The following is a 24,309-nucleotide window of genomic DNA, read 5'->3' as shown; positions in this document are numbered from 1 at the left end:
AAGTATCATTTTAACTTATAAAAGTTTTCTTTAAAAATATTGAACTCTCCCACTGTTTATTCATTCTTTCAATCCATTTGTACATGAAACATAACCTGAATATCTATTATATAGCAGACATAGTATACTCAGGACCCTTTCAGTCTGTCTCCCAGACCCTTTTTTCATTCTTAAAAGGTTCATGTTGGCCAATATGAGCAAAATGAGATATTAAGAATGGAAGTATTAGGACTTAATCACAGTTGAAGCTTTTTTCTCCCTGCTTTCAACAATGGGGGGATGATGACACATTTTAATTCCTTAACTAATAAAGAATTAAAAGATAAAAAAAAAACACACAAAAAAACCAAAAGTGTTTCTGAAGGGAGGAAATTGTAAAGGGTAACCGTTACCTGCCCTTCTGAAAAGTATAATAGTATTAAATAATATTGATCATTGGGAACATCTGTTTTCCAGACAATCTATACCAGGTACATCTAAATATTGGACAAAATGAGTCATCCTATTTATTTGAATCCTGAATTTCCTTTGGTTTATGTTTTCTTGAAAATCAAAGTACGAATTACTTTAAAAAAATTCTTGTTTTGCTTTTTTAGTCTTTCCTCCATAAGGCTTTTAAGAACTAAAATTTATTTAAATGCCAACCATTGATTAGAACAGCAAGAGCTCTGTTGTACTCACCGTTATGTCACTTAATGTAAGGCACCATGGATGGCATGATGCCAGTATTTTATACATCAATAAACTTTTTAAAATGCTGCCAATAATAGTTGTAACACGTTCTGAATTAGAAATTGTATTCCAGTGTCAGAGATGTTAAAGTGTGAGAAGATAACCATTTTAGAATCATTGAGATACTGTGTTCTTTCTGATCTTTAAAACAGGTCTGCAGAGTAGGTATAATGAGGTCATTTTATTTAATTGAAATGCCTTTATAAAGTGGTAGTAATTATGACAATAATGTTATCTAACAATTATTGAGCCGGCTTTTTTGTGTGTGCTAGGAACTGTAGTAAACACTTTGCATAGATTCTCATTTAAGCAAACAGTGATGTCCTGGGAGATAATTACTCTTTTTATCTCGATTTTGTTGATGAGGGAATTGAGGCACAGAAAGGCCAAGTGATAACTAATAAGTGGCAGTTAAGATAGGATCAGACCCCCGTTGAGCTGAATTCCCAGGGCTTCTCTCTACTCAAATAGGCTGCTCTTTCATTAATGTGCTGAGTAACGAGAACTAATAATGATTGCACTGTTTGCAGAAGAAAAAGAAATGTTGGTTTTGAAGTCATAGGGACACATGTTTTCAATGACATGGATAATGTGTGTTTTGAGACAGTGCCCTTTAAGTTCCTAAAGAGTCCTCTGACATCCATAGGACTGCTCTCCATGTGGCATGTGCCTATGGCCATTCAAAGATCGTGAAATACCTAATCAAGAGAGGATGCGAATTGAACCTCTGTGACGCTGAGAATCAGACAGCTCTGATGCAGGTATGCACTCACCAACTATGTCAGCACTAGATGGGGTTGATGTAATTACTTAGAATAAAAATGGATTTACCTCATTGACTATAAGTCATTGGTGAAAGAATGAGATGGGTTTGATTTAATTACTTAGAATAAAAATCAATTCATCTCATTGAACTAAAAGTCATTGGTGAAACTTGTGGAATGTTTACTTTGATTCCTAGAACTTATCATCTATTTCTTGACATAATACTGACAGGCCCTACAACACCGGAAAACGTACTGTGCAAATGTGCTGCTAGACCATGGCGCCGATCCAAATATAGTGGACATTGAAGGTGACACTGCGCTCCACCATGCTGTCCGTGGTGACAGTATAGTCATAGTGGAAAGGCTGCTTTCGGACAATGCAGATATTGAAGCGAGAAACAAGGTATAGCTCAAGTAACCTTATTTACAAAATATTTGAAATACATGTTTTTAGTTTAGTTACAAGCATTTTTTTAAAAAATTATGTTTGTATTGAGATAGGAAGGAAGAGGGAGAGAGAAACATCGTTGATGAGCGAGAATCATCCATTGGCTGTCTCCTGCACATCCCCTACTGAATATTGAGCCCACAAATCTGGCATGTGCCCTGACTTGTCATCAACTGTGACCTCTAGGTTCATGGGTCTGCACTCAAACACTGAGCCACAGCAGCTGGGCACAAGCATTTTCTTTCTCACATCCATACACTGAAGAGAATGTATCAGGCCCTGTCACCATGGAAACAACTCCAAAGCCCAGTCAGAGGCGGCTGGAAAAATGTAGCATCCACGGAAGGGGGCAAAGCTCTGCCTCCCTTCCACCCCAGAAGGAAGAACTTCCTGTTAGTGCCTGGGAGTGGGAGATCGGCTCAGAGCCCACTGAGGACTGAAGGCCTGGGGGCGTGAAGTGATGCTGTGGACTGGCTGCTCTGCTGGCAGGCGCTTAGGAAATGGTGCTGCTGGGGATGGGTGGGAGGAGGAGGCGTAGTACCCGGCAAGGGGAGCTGGGTGAGAGCGAGTGGGAGGAGGAAGCCCCAGTCCACAGGCAACAAAGCCATGACAGTGTACCACGATAGGAACAAAGGTTCTTGGAGCCAGTGCTGTCCATGTTGGAAGTGAGATTGGGAGAACGATGTTGCAGTTCATCTAGTGAAGAGGGAGTGGAGGGCATGTTAAAAGGGAAGGACAGCCAGTGACTGCACAGGGGTGCGAAGAAAGAGGCTCTTATTTTTTTTTTCAATCCTCACCACAGGATATTCTTTCCCATTGATTTTAGAGAGAGTGGAGGGAGGGAGAGATGAGGGAGGGGGGGTGGAGAGAGAGGGAGGGAGAGAGAGAGAGAGAGAGAGAGAGAGAGAGAGAGAGAGAGAGAGAGAGAAACATCTATGTGAGAGAGGCACATGGATTGGTTGCCTCCTCCAGGGGCCCCCTCTGGGGCTAGGGATCAAACCTGCATCCCAGGGACCTACCTTTGAATTGGAATCTAACTCTCGACACTTCCATGTGCAGGCTGACACTCAAGCCATTGCGTAACACTGGCCAGGGCAAAAGGGGCTACTTTTTGTTTACTTTCTATATTATATGTGTAAGTTCAGAGGGTATTTCATAATTTTTAATATTCAATTTGGATCTATGTAATTTCTTAAATTAAGAATTGTTTTTACTGCTTTACAGTGTGACCTCACACCACTTGCACTTGCTAAACTTCTAAACAAGAGTAACATAGTGGAATTTTTAATATCCAGAGGTGCAAAACAGGATGAGGACAACAGGTACAATAGTTTGTTGTTTTTAAAATTTTATTTGGAGAGAACATTTCTGAAAGCTGGGGGCAGTAAAACCGGAAGAGCTTCGGCTAGAAGAAGCGGGTGTTCGTTGGAACCATGCTAAGCTGCCAGAGAGACACCAATAGTGCTGCCGGGGAGACCAGAGGCTCCTTCCTCCTCTGTCACCAGATCTGCGCTCCAGGTCACGCTCTGCCTGTGGAGCATCTTTGTTTAGGGAGTGGAAGGTCCCCTCAGGCCTTTCCAGACTAGTAAGCACCAGCTTGCCTGAGGTTCCCTAACTGAGTTGGCCCCTCCAGGGATCTCTTTGCCATAACAATGAAATTTTCCCAAGCGACTTAATTTTACCTCAGGTTTCAAAATATTGTAAATTATGCCTCACATGGAAGCCAGTCAACAGAAAGCTCTGAATCCCAAGTAGGTTATTGGTCCATAAAATTGCTAAGGGCCCATCCATGACTCATCAGTATCCATCGGTGACCAGTAGGATTGGGTCTTCCAAGCCAATTGGGGTGGCCAGGGAGATTCAGCATCGTTCTCATAAAGATCTGCTGGGTCACAGTGTGAGTAGGCAGAGAAGGGTAGTAGGAGTCCAGGCCAGGTGCTGGCTTCTGTTAGTTTTCTGTGGTTGGTATGATTCGCTGCAAAAAGCAGGGAGCATGGTGTTATCTGACTGCATGAGGTAATATATTAGTACCTACATTTAGCTGTCAGTTACATAATAGCTGAGATGCCCTGAAATACAAACCACAATGTCAGTACAGGTAATAACCAAAATTCATAACGTTTTCTGAAAACTGCAACATTTGGATGTTACAAACCATGAAAAGTTCACATTGGGATTTATTTGGGATTCAAAAATAATTTCAACAAATAAAGTTTATTTTTTTCTTTACTGTTTTACTGAACATGTACTTTTGCTCTATCATCTCATTTAATCCTAATGACAACCTTCTGAAATAAGGTAGTAAGATTCTTCTTTTGTAGAGGAGGACCTTGAGCCAAAGAAAAGTGACTTGTTTGAGGAGAAATAGCTGTGGGATATAGAACTAAGAGGTGTGAGTTCAAGACATTTGTGATAATGTCAAGCTAACTCTAATTAATTCATTGAACTACGCACAAATCATGACTTGTTACAACTTTTTTAAATTCCATACTTCATAAAACAGTTGTATAACTTACAAATTTAAAGTAGATAGTATAAATAAAGTTTTAATATTAGTGCTGATATTATCTGAAATATTCTAAGAATTTACAATATTTGTAACTATCTTATGTTAATATTAAGAGAGTAATATTATTTATCACCATTTTTTGTACACAGTAAGCAAGAACTAACTTCTGAAAGAAAAGGACCCCAAACAACTGAAAGTTGTACTCCTGGTAAGACTTCTGATAGTGAATTTCCCTTGGGGGTCCACCATGTATGAAGTAAGAGTAAGGAAGTTTTGATAATGAAAGAACAGGGAAAAATTACCAAACAATGTGCAAGTTGCATATATAGTTTTTCTTAATCTCTTTCTTAATACCATAGTATCTAGTCTGATTAACAAAGTTAATTGTAGGTCATTTAAAATCTGGGGCAATATGGTTTGAAAAGAAGTTCATTTATTTAGTTCTGGCCCCTAAAATCCCACATTGTTTTTTTTATGTTAAAAAGAAAAAAGATGTTAAGTTAGTGTGGTGTATGTTTCCTCTAACTTCACAAGAACAAATTGGACTTGTTCTAAAATGGATCTTTTGTTTTAACTGCGAATTGATTACATTTAGTAATAGAATACTTGCTATTACATAGTGATTTTTCTCACTAAAAAAGTAAATAAATCTAGGACCTCAACAATACTTCTCTGGTACCAAAATCTATGGCAAATGATAAGAGCTACAACACTTAGCCAGTGTGGAAGAATCCCAATGAGATTGTTTATAAAAGGTACATAACCATTGTACCCTCGTCAGAAAGACCATGCCTGATATGAAGCATAGCCTGTTTTTTATATTATACCAACAAGGTCTCACTATTATCAACTTCATTCTTCAGAAGTCAAAACAGAAGGAGATATGTTGACTTCATTAATTTGATAATTATCAGGACACTGGAATTTCTTTAGAACAAGATGCTCTGCTGCCATTGGTCAGATGATAATGATAACCAAGATTCAAATAGCCCAACCTGGGACTCAACAAATTCTAATAAATGTACAAAAATGTTTCCCAATAACAAAAATGCCAGATGTGGCACCTGGTTCATTGTACAATCTTTACTGTGTGAGGACACCTTGGACTTAGTAGACCTTTATCAGAGGACTTGGGTAGTTGGTTTGCAAATGATAGGAAATACAAGGATGAAATGGCATTTCGACCTTGGAGGTGCTCATAATATGGAAGAGGTGTCACTGTTTTATTTCTCTGTTTCTCTAAACAGAATTTTCAAAGAAAATGTCAAAATTTAGGTATTCATTTTTCAGCTGAATGGTCTGCCTTTTAACTTTCAGGTGTCTTTCAGGTACTAAGTGTTATTCTGATGTTGCAGAATTGAAACATTTTAAAAACAGTCATTGCCCTCTAAGATCTTGTTAGCATCATTGTCATTTCTATTACTTACTCTACTTTATATAGTGCTTCGTATGTGTCAGAGCTCATTAGCGTCTTATAATTATCCCTATTTATTCATTTTATTGGTTTTAGTATGTGTCAGACACTTTAAGTCCATGATGAGATTTAGAGTTTTAAAAATGTGGCTGAGGCTTTTCCCCCCCGCAGTGACTGTACCAATTGACAATCACATGGACAGTGCTCCAGGCTTTCTCTTTTCTCCACATCCTCACCAACACTTGTTATTTATTTATATTTTGATGACAGCCATTCTGAGAGGAGTGAGGATTTACTTCCTCATGACTTTCATTGGCGTTTCCCAGATTAGTGATGTTGAGTTTTGTGTTTCCTTAATTTTTTTTTAATATGTTTTTGTTGACATTAGAGGGAGAGGAAGGGAAAGGGAGAGAGATTGAAACAACAATGAGGGAAAACCATCACATCCATGGGCTGCCTCCTGCACACCCCCTCCTGGGATCAAGCCTGCCACCCTGGCATCTGCCCTGCCCTGGAATGTCACCAGCGATCTCTTGGTGCAATGGACCAAGGACTCCATCTACTGAACCACACTGGCTGGGCCTATGTCTTTGTTTTAAATAGGAACAAACTGAGAGGCTTGCAGTTGGCTTCCCTACCTTTTTATAGGCTTGGGTTAATCGCGTGCTCATACCTAAACCAGTAAGTGGTAAACTAGTGACTCTGAGGAGCTTACTATCATCATTTTTCCTGTTTGAAGTTGAGGGAGATAATACTAGCTTCTTTGTGTATCAGGACAGTGAATGTCCATAATGAGCTGTGGTTCTCCCGCGAGAATGAAACCTAAGGTAGAGAGCCAGACATATTTACTGCCGGGATTCATTGGAGTTTTGAGCAGAAGAGGAACAAGAGCAGATTTGATGAGGGCCCTCTCATTGTGGTATGAAACAGGGATCACTGCCGGGAGCCGGTCCATCCTTGCTGTTTCAAGGGACCTGGCATATATAGCATACTGTTCTTAATATGTTTGCTCCCCTTAGCGCTGTGTGTTTTAACCAAGGTCACCTCTCCGAGAAAGGTTGTTTCCCCAGGTAGGAATTTTTCCCTGAAGTCAGGGAGGGGATGCCTCTCCTAGAAAGGTTGTTTCCCCAGGTAGGAATTTTTCCCTGAAGTTAGGGAGGGAATAAAACCCCTCAACTAAGTGCCAGGCGGGTAATTAATCACTTTAACTATGAACAATCATGCTTAAGCTACATAATCTTTACTCCCTGGAATGGAGATAAGAAACGCCCTAACCTTTGTAATAGAGATTGATAGGATTGAATCAACTGGTATAAATACAGATGTAATAAGACAGCAAGACACAGAACTTAGGAGACAGAAAGAAGACAGCACCTACACAGAACCTACAGACAGAAGAACTTCGCTGGAGAGAACATGGCAAAAGATCCTGGACTGAACCTGACTACAGAAATTGGCAAGAGAACCTGACTAGAACCTGGTGACTGAACCTGGCTGGAGAACCTGGCCAGAACCTGGCTGGAGAACCTAGCGAGGGAACATGGCTACAGAACCTGGCTGGAGAATCTGGAGAACCTGGCTGGAGAACCTAGCAAGAGAACATGGACACAGAACTTGGCTGGAGATCCTAGCCAGAACTTCGCTGGAGATCCAGACCAGAACTTGGCAGGAGACCCTGACAAGAGAACCCGGCTATGATGATCAACTGAACGCTGCCTCCGTGTCATTCCTTCTTCGCCGACTCCGTCCACACCTTTGGGGACCCCTGGACCCGCTGGGGTTGGACCCCGGCAGATCACCAACCTTTCTCTGCAAAGGGCCTGATTTTAGTCCATGTGGTCTGACATATCTACTCAAGTCTGCCATTGTAGTGTGAGAGCAGTCCTAGAGCATCTGTAATGAGTAGGCAGGGCTGTGTTCCAGTGAGACTTTATTTGTAAAACCAGTTGGCAGCGTATATTTGTCCTGTGGACCTTAGTTTACTAACACCTCATGTAGAGGATAGATGGAAGGGAATCATAAGAAAGCCTGGGAGACAAAGGGCAGTTGACAGTAGCAAAATAAAGCAGAGACAGTAGAGAGGTTGAGTTCATATGATTGTGGTGATGATTGCATGTAAAGATTTAGTCGGGAGAGAGAATTCTAAGGTGCTTCATAGGTTCCCAGGTGGTGCACTGGCATTTAGGTTGGACATGAAGAATAGGACTTCATCAGATGAGCAGAAAAGAGCAACAGTTCAACAGGAAAGACCGGTTTTTTTTCAATACAGGTTGAGTTTAATGATTATCTATGGATATCCCTACATTTTGGATACAATTTCTTTTATTACTTGACTTATCCTATCAACAACTGCCTTCAATAGGTGAGCCATGATTTTATTTCAATAAGAAAAAAAAGATTAGGAATAAATAAAAAGAACTCTGTAATCATTAGAATGTTCCTTTAGTATACCGTATATGATAATTACTGTTCTTTTAGAGTTATCCCAGTTACTTGATTGATTCACAACTGTTGTACAAAGGAATTGAACCTTGTTTTGTTGGAGAAAATGGTCAGTGTGATGTCTTCATTTCCTTTATAGAAACTTTGATACTGTAGAACATGTTGTGAGTCCTTAGAATTCTGTAATTCCTATTGTGACTAAATAGGAATGTTGCTTATTTCACATTATTTTCTGACATCAGTGTTTGATTTATCCCTTTCATGTCTTTATTCCAATAGCTATAAGTCTACAGAAAAGTCCAGAAAAAGCACGGACCAAAACAAAACCAATGACAGGTATTCTGTGAAATCAACTTCTATATTCTAATCATGTCTAACACATCAATCCAAATAATATTTTCACATACGCAATTTTATTAGCGGTTCCTAAACCCACCCCTAGGTTTGCTTATTCACTGGAAAACTTTACAGGACTCAGCATATAGTGGTGCTCATTCCTGAGATTTATTACAGTGAAAAGACTGGCGAAAAATCAGCAAGTAGTAAAGGTGTGTGTGACAAAATATTGAGGACAGCAGGCACAACCTTCCTTGAGCCCTCTCCCTGTGGAGTTACCAGGATGTGCTTAGATATTCCAGTGTCAAATTCTGACAACTCATGTGAAATATGTCTCTACCAGTCTTGTGAGACTCAATGAGAGGTTTTTAAGGCATCTTCCAATAGCATGTACTAAAATTTTAGATTCCCAGAAGGAAAGAAAGTGTGAAGTATTAACTACATTGGTTTTAAAAGATGTTTAGACACAAGGGGCCATTGTTCTCAGTTAGAAAAAGGTGGAAAGCCTCCCCCGCTTTAGGTTTTCAGATACCAACTGAAGGGTAGCCATTTAAGAAGGACTTTCTAAGGATAGCAGACTTAGGCCTGCTGTAGCAAGGAGTACATTATTTTGAACAAAAATTAATAAGTTATATTTTTAGAGCAGTTTTAGGTGCACAGTAAAATTGAGCAGAAGGTATAGAGTGCTCATAAACTACTCAATTGCAAACATACACAGCCTTATTCATTTTTGGTAATAATTTATTTTTATTATTTCAGAGAGAAAGGGATAAAGAGGCATAGATAGAAACATCAATTATGAGATAGAATTATTGATAGGCTGCCTCCTCACACACCACACTGGGTATTGAGCCCACAACCCAGGCATGTGACTCTACTGTGAATCGAACCTTAACCTCCTGGTTCCTAGGTCAATGCTCAATGACTGAGCCACCCCGGACTGGTGGCTTGATCATTTTTTACCTCCAGGAACAATGAAGTATATTTATTACAATGGATGAATGTGCACTGACTTATCATTATCAACTAAAGTCCTTAAATTACAGTAAGGTTCACTCTTGGTATTGTGCATGCTATAGATTGTGACAAATGCATGAAAGCATTTGAATATCCACCATTGAATGTAGAATCATATCATCGTAGTGGCCCTGCACACAAATCTGTGCGTGAGTAGCTCGCTTCTGCTCGCCTCAGCTGGCCACCCTGCCCACAAATGCTGGTAGCTCTCTGATGTGCGTAATTGCTGCCCCACCCTCCTGTAGCTCTCTGCTTGTTGCCCCAATCTCCTGGAGCTATGCACGACTTGTAGATTGGTTGTGACATTATGGTATCCTGGCTAATTTGCATATTCCTCTATTATTATATTAGATAGTATCTCTTCACTATCACCAAAATCTTCTGTGCGCTACTTATTCACACTGCACTTTTCCCTAACCTCTGGAAACTACTGATCTTTTTTACTATCTCCCTAGATTTACCTTTTCCTGAGTGTTGTGTAGTTGGAATCACACAGTGGGTATCTTTTTGAATATTAAAAATGAATTCCAAGGTAATTGGATGTAGTTGCCCAAGAAGTTCTGTGGCCTTCGTTGTTGTTTTTCATTAGCATAGGATCTGAAGACATATGCCATATAAGCTGAAAGAGAATGATTTCTGTTTGCATGTTAAATCTACTGGAAGGGTTAAGAAAGATGACCTCACACACTATTGCAGAGCACTAACAATTGGACCACCCTGCTCTATGAGGTGGGTCCAGAGAGACTCTCCCAATTGAAGGAGACAGCCTCAAGTTGTTCAACTTTGTACACCTGGAATCACAAAGTCTTTTCTATTTACATTCCAATTGGAAATGGAGCCAGAGAGAATTTGTTTACTATATTTTACTGTGCTGCAACGTGTAGTGCCTCACGACAATGTTTCCATATGATAGCAGTGTTTCATCCTGGACTAGCTAGTCAGCACCTACTAGTAAGAGGTAGAGAATTTGTATTGTGTTAGGGAAAAATAAGTATACTCTCCTCTAACTGCTCCTGATGGAAGAAGCCAGAAAACTTAAGCTATTAAAGTTTGACATGGTTAGTCTATAGTTCTGTTCCCACTAACAATAATATTTTCTGTCAGTCTGATGGGGTTTGGTTAGGATTATTGTTCCTTGTATATAGCAGTGCTCAAGTAAGTATCAAATTTTGATAGATCCCATTTTCTTTTCTTTTATTTTTTTAGTTGTATATGTTTAAAAAGAGAAAGTAAATGTTCTTAATGCATTAGTGGCCTACAATAATATTTACTCTAGTATAGTCTTCAGGTGTGGTCCCAAAGTTACACTTTCTAGCAATGCATCAATTCAGTACTTTTAAAGTCCTGTATTCTTATTGTTTTAAAATATATTTTACTTTTTTTTTAAATAGTGCGTGATGTCTCTAAAGAAGACTCTTTAAGCAGGTAGGATTTTTCAAAATTATATGCTCACTAAGAAAATGCAGAGAAAAGAAACTAACATTTCTAAAGTGTTCTACTGTGGGCTATACCCTGTACCAATGGTTGGCAAACCACGGCTCACGAGCCACATGCGGCTCTTTGGCCCCTTTAGTGTAGCTCTTCCACAAAATACCATGTGCGGGCACACACATACAGTGCAATTGAAAATTGGTGGCCCACATGCAGAAGTCGGTTTTCAGCCTGGGCGAGTTGATTTTGAAGAAGTGGCCTTAGAAGAAGTGGGGGGTGTCGGTTGGTTGGGCGAAGGGAGACAGGGTGAGGGGGGCCACAGGATACGCACCAGGGGGGAGGCGCTTGTGATTCATGCACAAGTTGAGTGAGCCAGTCAGTCAGCAGTCTCATGGTGCAGTGGTTAATGCTAATCGCATCTGCAAATCGTGTGCGGGTGACAAAAGATAGAGGAAACAAGTATACAAGACAAGTGTGGATAGGAGAGTTGGAAGGGGTAGACCTCAGGGAATGTACTTCAATCAGACTGAGGATGTTTTTAACAAAGGCCAGCTTGGGAGTACCCTAATTAAGTTAATCACAATGTACCTACCTATATAGTTTAAGTTTAAAAAATTTGGCTCTCAAATGAAATTTCAATCGTTGTACTGTTGATATTTGGCTCTGTTGACTAATGAGTTTGCCGACCACTGGTCTAGGAGGCCCAGTTAGTCTAAGCCAGCGGTTCTCAACCTGTGGGTCGTGAACAATGAAAATACATCCTGCATATCAGATATTTACATTATGATTCATAAGAGTAGCAAATTTACAATTATGAAGTAGCAACAAAAATAATTTTTTGGTTGGGGGTCACCACAACATGAGGAAATGTATTAAAGGGTCATGGCATTAACCCTTAGCATTTATCTTACTCTCCTAGACAATTGTAGTGGTAAATAGGACCTTGTTTTTGCCACCAAAGCTTCTAAGGCCCATCTCAGTTAGCTATGGCCACAGAACCAAGTTTATCTAAGCAAGGCCTAATGGGGCAAGTGTTTTTAGTAAAATGATATGAATTCTTCCTGAAACTAAGTTTTTATCTGTTAGTAAAGAATATCTCTGTATAGGTTATGTAATGTTAATTATATTCAGCATCTAATTAGGGGATATTTCTAATTGTTTCCCTATTTACCGACTTCCCAGTCTTGTTCTCCCAGTCTCATTGGCCAAATTGTATGAAGTTTTGCCTTTTTTCCTAGAGTCCTTTGTTTGTCTGCCTTAACTTTTCCTGATTTTTTGAACGTTCTCCTCTTTCCTATTCTTGGTGTTTCTTTCATTGTGTTATTTTTTTCCACTTCGTCCAGCTCTGGTGTTCTCCATTTTTCTGTAGACAGAATCTAAGGCAGGTAGAATTGCAGGAGTTTAAGGAAGCCTAGCAATTAATTAATCAAAACACCCTTTAGTACTGCAACTTCTGATTAACACACTGGCCAAGTGGTAGATCTTCCTTTAAATCTTCCCCTAAGTCAGATTAGTGACCTCAGCAGAGTTTCTTATCTGTGAGAGGACTTGAAATGAGCAGTACCCAAGTGGGATAGGAGGTGGCCTTTCCCCCCCTTTATTTTAGCCTTGGAGGGAATGTACACAGGTGAACACTGCAGCATGTAAATGGTCAACTCTAGACAGACAAACAGGGTATTCACTTGGGGAATATATCAAGTTAGCTGTTTCAATAACATAATTGCAGAGGCTGAGGGTGAAGTGACCTCTGTGTTATATACATAGCTCCCATGCTTGCAGGAAATAATGAGTTCACAAATACAGTCAGGTTTCTTCTCCAGCAAGGTACTGATGTCTTTTCTCAAGAGAACTGTGGGTAGATGGCAGAAGGATAAGTATTTGTTAGTGGTTTTAATTTATAAGTGTTTGTTTTAAAATGCTAGTAATCAATAAATTAAGGTATAATCATTTCACAGTTAGTCTTTTTTTTTTTTTTTCCGAATTAAAGAGTCACATTTATTGCAATCTGGGATTAGGAGGGAGCCATACACTCCAAATCTCGAAGTCTCACTGTTACTTTTTTTAAAAATATTTTATTAATTTTTTACAGAGAGGAAGGGAGAGGGCTAGAGAGTTAGAAACATCGATGAGAGAGAAACATTGATCAGCTGCCTCTTGGACACCCCCATTGGGGATGTGCCCGCAGCCAAGGTACATGCCCTTGACCAGACTTGAACCTGGGACCCTTGAGTCCGCAGGCCAATGCTCTATCCACTGAGGAAACCGGTCAGGGCCTCACTATTACTTTTTATGTAACAGGTGAGAATTCATAGTTTGCTTCTGGCAGTTTGGGGATGCCAGTCAGTTAGTCTAGGTCAGTGGTCGGCAAACTGCGGATCCCGAGCCACATGTGGCTCTTTGGTCCGTTGAGTGTGGCTCTTCCTAAGCCTTAGGAATACCCCAACTAAGTTAATCACAATGTACCTACCTATATAGTTTAAGTTTAAAAAATTTGGCTCTCAAAAGAAATTTCAGTGGTTGTACTGTTGATATTTTTTACTGTTGACTAATGAGTTTGCCGACCACTGGTCTAGGTCATCAGCCAGAAAACAAACAGAGGCTCAGCTATTTCGAAGAAGCCATGGGCCAAATACTTTATCTCAGAACTTTTAAGATTTCTGCCCATTTCAGTCCAAGTAGGACCACTATGCATGAGGTTATAAATCTCAGCTCTGATTTCTCCAACTAGTTATTTGGGGTCCTGAAGCGTTCACTGTAGCTTCGGGGGCTATCTACTGAACAAAGGGCCTTGAAAGGACTGACTCCATCCTGTCCCTCGCCCTCCATCTGAACCATAGGAACTCCATCCTGTTCCCATAACCTCCCTTTTCTAAGAACTGCCATTTAAAAATTTCCACTAAACACAGATGGTCCTTTGTTCTGTTAGTTCCAGGAAGTAACTAAACCAGATATCCTCCCTGATAGAAGTAACTCTGCTATTTCTAGCTTCTGTAAGCACGCGTGCTCGAATAATGGGGAAAATAAGACACCTTTGGGGAGGGGTTAGCAATCTGAATCTGTGCCAGGAACCTAATGCATATCCTTGTTAGCCTCTAGTCCAGCCTTGGACAAACTACGGCCTGTGGGCTTGAAATGAATAAAACTCAAAAAAAGAAAAAGACCGTACCCTTTTATGTAATGCTGTTTACTTTGAATTTATATTAGTTCACACAAACACTCCATCCATGCTTTTGTTCCAGCCCTCCGGTCCACTGTAAGAACCCATTGTGGCCCTCGAGTCAAAAAGTTTGCCCACCCCTGCTCTAGGCACTGCTCCCTCTTAATTATCTGGCCCTGCAAGACGCTCTGCCAGAGTGGGGGTCTGGTCCGTCCTTGGTTCCTCCCATGCCAGGTGTCTACTGTTTATCTGAGCTCTGCTCAAAGCTGAAAGCTTTCAGCAAGATATCTGCTAAGCACACTGCCCACATTCCAGCACATGTATTTGTTTGTTTGTTTGTTTTTTTGTTTGTTTTCGCCTTTATAGGCTACCCCTAACTAAGTTCATTCAGGGCCGCGAGAATTTGAGAGACCCAAGTCCTCCTATGGCCGCTGGCTTTTGAAATAAAGACTCCGAATTCGGCTCTCTGATTATGGCCTATTCTGGTTAGCTCACTGAATTTCCAATATAACACTCCTATACACTCCCTTGAATTTTTCAGGAACATAAAGGATTCCCTAAGTCCAGGTAGACAATTTTCTCTTACAAGTCAGATGGAGATGTAAAAAACGATATTCTAAATTTATGTTGGTTCCATTGATTCTATTGCTACTGAGTTGCCATTGAAACCCACCACATAATCATGATTGATCTTAGCTCCCAGCTTGGCCTTGCTGATCCACATTCCTGAGTCTTCATGTGAACTCACACTTGGACTTGGGGGTCACACCTCTTTTTAGTTTACATACATATACTTTGTATGCTTAGCCACTGCTCCAATTCCCAGCACCCTATTCTGGCAGCTGGGCCTCCTAGCTCCTGCCACCCACAGCCTCCCTCACACACTGGAAAGCTTATGTGCAGCTCACTTCTCAGCCCAGATCTCTGGGGATGAGTTATCCTCTGAGCTTTGTGGGGTTTTCTGTTTTGTTTTGTTTTTCTGCTAGCAGGTGTTACTTACAACAATACTAAGCTGTCAAAGAGATTCAATAATGACACAGGAAAAAATCAGAGGATCTTTCTCCTTTGTTGCTATATCTATACCGAAGGTCACTGTATACCCTGTGGAGCATCTTTGTTTAGGTAGTGGAAGGCCCCTTGTCGCTTTCTCAGAGTAGTAAGCACCAGATTTCCTGAGGTTCCATAACTGAGGTTGGCCCCTCAGTGATCTCTTTGCCATAATAATGAACCTTCCCCAAGTGATTTGAATTTACCTCAGGTTTCAAAATATTTGAAATTATGCCTCACATGGAAGCCAGTCAACAGAAAGCTCTGAATCCAAAGTAGGTTACTGCCCCTTAAAATTGCTAAGGGCCCACCCATGACCCATAAATATCCATGGGTGGCCAGTAGGATTGCATCTTCCAAGCCAATTGGGGATGGACAGGGAGATTCAGCATCATTCTCATAAAGATCGGCTGGGTCACAGTTTGAGGAGGTAGAGAAGTTGTAGTCTTAGTCCAGGCCAGGCCCTGAGCTTTATCAGTTTTCTGTGGTTGGTATGATTTGCTACAAAAAGAAGGGAGCATTGTGTTATCTGACCTCATGAGGTAATATATTTGTACATAAATTCAGTTAAAAGTTATGTAACAGCTGAGATGCCCTGAAATACAGACCACAATCTGAGTACAGGTAATAAACAGACTTAATAACATTTTCTGAAATCTGCAACATTTAGTAACCATGACAAGTTCACATTGGGATTTATTTGGGATTTAAAATAGTTTCAACAAATAAAATTCATAACCAGCTTTTTTCTTTGCTTTATTGTTTTTCTCAGAATAACTTTTGCTGTATTATCTCATTTGATCCTCCTTAGCCTTCTGAAATAAATAATAAGATTCTTATTTTGTAGAGGAGGACCTTGAGCCCCAGAAAGACTTATTGGTAATCGAAATAGGATGTGTGAGTTTAAGACATTTGTGATTATGTCTAGCTAACTCTAATTAATTCACTGAAGGGTCAGGAGGGGTGATGTTAGACAGGAGGAATGTCTATTATGATTATACCATTCTCAGCAGAAAGGGCAGAGCAATGGTAAGATGCACAAGTGAATGTTGCAGGAATTATGAGCAGTACAGTTTCATCGGTGCGACCTGTGTGCTATGGGAATGGTTGGTAATGGGTGAGTGCCTAGCTAAGGCAGGCTTAGGAAAGTTTTTCCTACCACAGAGTGGTCTAGAGTTTATCCTCCAGGCCTTGGGAAATTTCTCAGATAGGATGCTTTTATCTTCGGGATTAGGTGGCCTAATTCACAGAGGCGGAAACAGTAGAAACCAGGAACGTTTTGGTGACTCAGTGATGCCATCAGGATGGCAGTTATTGTCCTTTGTGCAGCTGTGAAGTTGTCAGCATTCATGTCTGCTTTCCTGCTCAGTAATTAGCTCTGGCTCCAAAGCCTCCTATTCTCACATGTCAGTATGTGAAGGCCAAAGGGACTGCTTTTCCGTAAACATTTCTTTTTCCTTCTACAACATTTTGTTAAAGTAGAGTTGGTGCACATTGTATTACTTTAAGGTGAACAACCACAGTGGTTTGACATTTATGTTCCTTGTGATATGTCTAGTATTCCCCTATCACTGAGCAAAGTTATTATGATATTGATCCATTTCCTGTGATGCACAGCACACTACAACCCTCTGGCTTATGGAATTTATACCTGGAATTTTGCACTTTATACTCTTTTATTTCACCCATCACCTCTGCTTACTATGCTTTAGCAACCACCAGTTTGTTCTCTGTAGCTATGGAGTCTGTTTCTGTGTTGTTGTTTTAGATTGCACCTGTAAGTGAGAACCTATGGTATTTGTTTTCTTTGTCATATTTCACTTCCTAAGACCCTCCTAGTCCATCCATGTTGCCATAAAATGCAAGAGTTTATTGTGTTTTTTTAAAAATGTCTAAGTAGTCTTTCAATTTTTACTTACCTATTGAAGGGCACCTATGTTTCTTCTATATCTTGGCTATTGTAAATAATGCTGTAGTGAATATAAGGGTACAAATAACTTTTTAAATTCTTGTTCATGTTTTTGTTGAATAAATATCCAGGACTAGATGGCAATTCTATTTTTATTTTATTGAGGAATGTCCACTGCTTTCCACAGTGACTGTGCCAATTTCCAATCACATGAGCAGTGCTCCAGGTTTTCTCTTTTCTCCACATCCTCACCAACACTTGTTATTTATTTATATTTTGATGACAGCCATTCTGAGAGGAGTAGGAGGTACTTCCTTATGACTTTCATTTGCATTCCCAGATTGGTGATGCTTAGCTATGTTTTTCCTAAATTTGTTTTTAAAATATGTTTTTATTGACTTTAGAAGGAGAGGAAGGAAATGGGAGAGATTGAAACATCAGTGAGGGAGAACCATTACATCCCTGGGCTGCCTCCTGAACACCCACTCCTGGGGATCAAACCTGCCACCCTGGCATCTGCCGTACCCTGGAATAACACTAGGGATATCTTGGTGAATGGGACAGAGGACTCAATCTACTGAACCACACTGGCCGGGCCTATGTCTTTGTTTTAAATAGGAAAGAACTGAGAAGCTTGCCCTTGACTGCCCTACCTTTTTATAGGCTTGGGTTAATCCCATGCTCATTCCTAAACCAGTTAGTGGTAAACTAGTGACTAGGATGAGGGTATTATAATCAGTTCTCTTTTTCCAACTGATACACAATGAAGACACCAGCTTATCTGTGTATGAGGACAGTAAATGTCCCAAAAGAATTGTGGTTCTCCAGCAAAAATGAAGACTAAGGTAGAGATCCAGAAATATTTACTGCAGGGATTCATTTGGACTTTTAAGCAGAAGTGGAACAAGATTAGATTTGATGAGGGCCCTCTGATTGTGGTGTGAAGCAGGGATCACCAACCTTTCTCTGAAAAGGGCCTGATTTTAGTCCATGTGGTCTGTCATATGTACTCAAGTCTGCCATTGTAGTATGAGAGCAGTCCTAGAGAATCTGTAAGCCTGTAGGCACGGCTGTCTTCCAGTGAGACTATTTGCAAGACAGCTTGCATTGGCCTGTGGGCCCTAGTTTGGTGACTCCTTCTGTAGAGAACAGATGAAAGGAAACTGCATAAAGGGCCTGGAAGACAAAGGAACATTTTGCCTCCTTGAATAAGAATCAGTCCAATTAGAAAGTTTTATGCTTTCATGGTCAAATGAGATAGGAAGCTAAATTTATTCCATTTGAAATGTTGTTTTCTAGGCCTATGTCTTTCTCAGTTCTTTTGCTTAAACAAATCTCATTCATTTAAACAATAATATTTGATGATATGCTCCCACACCCCCAAGAGAGCCATCTTTTAAGAGCTCATGATTGACTAGGGCAGTTGACAGTAAGTAGCAAAGTAAAGCAGAGACAGTAGAGAGGTCTAGTTCATATGACTGTGGTGATGATTGCATGTAAAGAACTGGTGGAGAGACAGAAATCTAAGGTGATTCATAGGTTTCCAGGTAGTGCACTAGCATTTAGATTGGGCATAATGAACAGGAAGACCATGCTATGGCACACACAGGTGCCAGGCCAGCCAAAGCGGGCACGATGTGATTGGTGGGGAGGCCCACCACTGCCCCACAATTGCCTTGAGGAGGAACGCCCAGTCAGTGGGATGATGAAACAGGTGGTTTTATGATCGCCCCAAAGAGGGAAGCCCAGGCTACTGATTGCAAGGTGATCAATGGGGGGGGGGGGGCTCCTCAGAACCAGGGACCTGGGGAGGTGTGTGGCTGTGGAAGTGGGCAGCACCAGGCCAAGGTGGGTGTGGGGGTGGGAGGCCCACAGCTGTGAGGCAACCCTGGCCATGAGACAGCCAGGGCTTCCAGGGCTCTGGCCCCTGGGGCTGGAGAGGCCCAGAAACTGGGGCTCTGAAGGCCTAACCTTGCATAAATGTTGTGCATCGGTCCTCTAGTTTATGATAATTACTGTTTTCATTACAGTTACTCATTACTTGATTGATTCACAACTGTTGTACAAAGGAATTAAACCTTGTTTAGTTGGAGAAAATGGTCAGTGTGATGCCTTCATTTCCCTTATAGAAACTTTGATACTATTGTAAATGTTGTCAATCAGCAGGATTCTGCATTTTCTACTGTGACTAAATAGGAATGTTGCTGATTTCACATTATTTTCTGACATCAATGTTTGATTTATCCCTTTTATGTCTTTATTCCAATAGTTATAGATCTACAGAAAATTCCAAATGGAGCATGGACCGAAACAAAATCAATGATAGGTATTCGGGGAAATCAGCTTATGTATTGTAATCATGTATAACATTTCAACTCAAAGAATATTTTCACATAATGCAATTTTGTTAGAGGTTCCTAAATCCACGCATAGGTTTGCTCATTCACTAGAAAACGTTACAGGACCCAGTATATAGTAGTTGTTCTCATACCTGAGATTTTGATAGTGAAAGCCCACAGTCAAGTCAGCCAAGAGAAGAGGTGTGTGTGACAAAGCATGGAGGACACCAGGCACAAGCTTCCAAGAGTCCTCTCCCTGTGGAGTTACCTTGATGTGCTTAGTTATTCCACTATATAATTATGACAACACACGTGAAATATGTCATCCACCAGTCTTCTTAGACTCAATGAGAGGTTTTTGAGGCATCTTCCCCATAGCATGTACCAAAATTTTAGATTCCCAGAAGGAAAGCAAGTGTGTAGTATGAACTCCATTGGTTGTAAAAGGTATTTAGACACAGGGGCCATTGTTCTCAGTTAGGGAAAGGTGGAAAGACTCCCCAGATTCAGATTTTCAGATACCAACTGCAGGGTAGCCATTTAAGCAGGACTTTCTAAGGATAGCAGTCTTAGGCCTGCTGTGTGAAATGTCTCTGCAATGCAGGAGTAGCCCTGACTGACTCTTTGGCCTTGATCTAAACATTTTAAGAGCAAGCAGTATTTAACATAACATGGTACTGGTTTCAGTTGCATCATCCATAATTGCTTTCTATGGGGGTTACTTTTGTGACTCTTGGTGAGTATCTCCAGATATATGTGCATAAAATTACTAGGGCAATATTAGGCAATTATAAGCCCTCCTTTTTATCCAGTTAATGCTTCAAGATAATTCTTAGATAAACTCAGCAGAATGATTTCTGATTTGAGAATAAAAAGTGTCTTCTAATTATATGGATGATTTAGTTTTGATTTATATTGCACTAAATTCCTGTTTATAAATACAACGCAAGAAATTCAGTTGTATTTATCAGCTATTTTCTTGCACTGGTATACATTTAAAAGTATTGGCATTATTTATGTCTTTTCACATCTTTCAGCCAATGGCAGGAATAATACCCACTTTCTGATACTGGGGTTTTATCTTAAACTCCAAGGTTACTATCTTGAAAATTGCATTAATATGTTGATATGTGTTAATAGCAGATGCAGGGAGTACATTATTTTGAACAAAAATTAATAAGTTATATTTTTAGAACAGTTTTAGTGCCCAGTAAAATTGAGCAGAAAGTATAGAGTGCTCATAAACCGCACAATTGCAAACATACACAGCCTTATTCATTTTTGGTAATAATTTATTTTTATTAATTTCAGAGAGAAAGAGATAAAGAGGCATAGATAGAAAAATCAATTATGAGATAGAATTATTGATAGGCTGCCTCCTCACACACCACACCGGGTGCTGAGCCCACAACCCAGGCATGTGACTCTACTGTCAATCAAACCTTAACCTCCTGGTTCCTAGGTCAAGGCTCAACGACTGAGCCACCCGGGCCTGGTGGCTTGTTCATTTTTGACCTGGAGCAACAGTGAAGTGTATTTATTACAATGGGTGAATGTGCACTGACTCATCATTATCAACTAAAGTCCTTAAATTACAGTAAGGTTCACTCTTGGTATTGTGCATGCTATAGATTGTGACAAATGCATGAAAGCACATATCCACCATTAGAATGTAGAATCATATCATCCTAGTGGCCCTGCACACAAATCTGTGTGTGAGTAGCTCCCTTCTGTTTGCCTCAGCTGGCCACTCTGCCCACAAATGCTGGTAGCTCTCTGCTGTGTGTAATTGCTGCCCCACCCTCCTGTAGCTCTCTGCTTGTTGCCCCAATCTCCTGGAACTCTCCACCTCTTGTAGATTGGTTGTGACATTATGGTATCCTGGCTAATTTTCATATTCCTCTATTATTTTATTAGATAGTATCTCTTCACTATCACCAAAATCTTCTGTGCTCTGCTTATTCATCCTGCACTTTTCACTAACCTCTGGAAACTACTGATCTGTTTTACTGTCTCCCTAGATTTCCCTTTTCCTGAATGTTGTGTAGTTGGAATCACACAGTGGGTATCTTTTTGAATATTTAAAAAATGAATTCCAACTTAATTGGATGTAGTTCCCCAAGAAGTTCTGTGGCCTTCGTTGTTGTTTTTCATTAGCATAGGATCTGAAGACATATGCCATATAAGCTGAAAGAGAATGATTTCTATTTGCATGTTAAATCTACTGGAAGGGTTAAGAAAGATGACCTCACACACTACTGCAGAGCACTAGCAATTGGACCGCCCTGCTCTATGAGATGGGTCCAGAGAGACTCTCCCAATTGAAGGAGACAGCCTCAAGTAGTTCAACTTTATACACCTGGAATCACAAAGTCTTTTCTATTTACATTCCAATTGGAAATGGAGCCAGAGAGAATTTGTTTACTATATTTTACTGTGCTGCAACGTGTAGTGCCTCACGACAATGTTTTCTTATCATAGGAGTGTTTCATCCTGGACTAGCTAGTCTGCACCTACTAGTAAGAGCTGGAGAATTTGTATTGTGTTAGGGAAAAATAAGTATACTCTCCTCTAACTGCTCCTAATGGAAGAAGCTAGAAAACTTATGCTATTTAAGTTTGACATGGTTAGTCTATAGTTCTGTTCCCACTAACAATAATATTTTCTGTCAGTCTGATGGGTTTTGGTTAGGATTATTGTTCCTTGTATATAGCAGGGCTCAGGTAAGTATCAAATTTTGATAGATCCCATTTTCTTTTCTTTTTTCAGTTGTACATGCTTAAAAAGAGAAAGTAAATGTTCTTAATGCATTAGTGGCCTACAATAATATTTACTCTAGTATAGTCTTCAGGTGTGGTCCCAAAGTTACACTTTCTAGCAATGCATCAATTCAGTACTTTTAAAGTCCTGTATTCTTATTGTTTTAAAACGTATTTTACTTTTTTTTAAAAATAGTGAGTGATGTCTCTAAAGAAGAATCTTTAAGCAGGTAGGATTTTATGGATTTTTCAAAATTATATGCTCACTAAGAAAATGCAGAGATAAGAAACTAACATTTCTAGAGTGCTCTACTGTGGACTGTATACCAGTGGTTGGCAAACCACGGCTCAGGAGCCCCATGCGGCTCTTTGGCCCCTTTAGTGTGCCTCTTTTCCAAAATACCATGTGCGGGCACACATGTACAGTGCCATTGAAAATTGGTGGCCCACGCGCAGAAGTCGGTTTTCGGCCTCGGCGAGTTGATTTTGAAGAAGTGGCTTCAGAAGAAGTAAGGGGTGTCCGTCGTTTGGGTGAAGGGAGACAGGGCGCAGGCAGGCCACTGGATACGCAGCGCGGGAAAGGCATGCGGGATTCATGCACAAGTTGAGTGAGCCAGTCAGTCAGCAGTCTCATGGTGCAGTGGTTAATGCTAATCGCATCTGCAAATCGTGTGCGGGTGACAAAAGATAGAGGAAACAAGTATACAAGACTAGTGTGGATAGGAGAGTTGGAAGGGGTAGACCTCAGGGAATGTACTTCAATCAGACTGAGGAATTTTTTAACAAAGGCCAGCTTAGGAGTACCCTAATTAAGTTAATCACAGTGTACCTACCTATATAGTTTAAGTTTAAAAAATTTGGCTCTCAAATGAAATTTCAGTCGTTGTACTGTTGATATTTGGCTCTGTTGACTAATGAGTTTGCCGACCACTGGTCTAGGAGGCCCAGTTAGTCTAAGCCAGCGGTTCTCAACCTGTGGGTCGTGAACAATGAAAATACATCCTGCATATCAGATATTTACATTATGATTCATAAGAATAGCAAAATTACAGTTATGAAATAGCAACAAAAATAATTTTGTGGTTGGGGGTCACCACAACATGAGGAACTGTATTAAAGGGTCATGGCATTAACTTAAGCATTTATCTTACTCTCCCAGACAATTGTAGTGGTAAATAGGACCTTGTTTTTGCCACCAAAGCTTCTAAGGCCCATCTCAGTTAGCTATGGCCACAGAACAAAGTTTATCTAAGCAAGGCCTCGTGGGGCATCTGTTTTTAGTAAAATGATATGAATTCTTCCTGAAACTAAGTTTTTATCTGTTAGTAAAGAATATCTCTGTATAGGTTATGTAATGTTAATTATATTCAGCATCTAATTAGGGGATATTTCTAATTGTTTCCCTATTTACCGACTTCCCAGTCTTGTTCTCCCAGTCTCATTTGCCAAATTGTATGAAGTTTTGCCTTTTTTCCTAGAGTCCTTTGTTTGTCTACCTTAACTTTTCCTGATTTTTTGAACGTTCTCCTCTTTCCTATTCTTGGTGTTTCTTTCATTGTGTTATTTTTTTCCACTTCGTCCAGCTCTGGTGTTCTACATTTTTCTGTAGACAGAATCTAAGGCAGGTAGAATTGCAGGAGTTTAAGGAAGCCTAGCAATTAATTAATCAAAACACCCTTTAGTACTGCAACTTCTGATTAACACACTGGCAAGTGGTAGATCTTCCTTTAAATCTTCCCCTAAGTCAGATTAGTGACCTCAGCAGAGTTTCTTATCTGTGAGAGGACTTGAAATGAGCAATACAAAAGTGGGATAGGAGGTGGCCTTTCCCCCCCTTCATTTTAGCCTTGGAGGGATTGTACACAGGTGAACACTGCAGCATGTAAATGGTCAACTCTAGACAGACAGGGTATTCACTTGGGGAATATATCAAGTTAGCTGTTTCAATAACATAATTGCAGAGGCTGAGGGTGAAGTGACCTCTGTGTTATATACATAGCTC

This window comes from Myotis nattereri (genome assembly GCF_964212035.1).
Source record: "Myotis nattereri genome assembly, chromosome: 21".
NCBI classification, from domain to species: domain Eukaryota; kingdom Metazoa; phylum Chordata; class Mammalia; order Chiroptera; family Vespertilionidae; genus Myotis; species Myotis nattereri.
The sequence above is the reverse complement of the archived record's forward strand: the minus strand, read 5'-3'. Positions refer to the sequence as shown.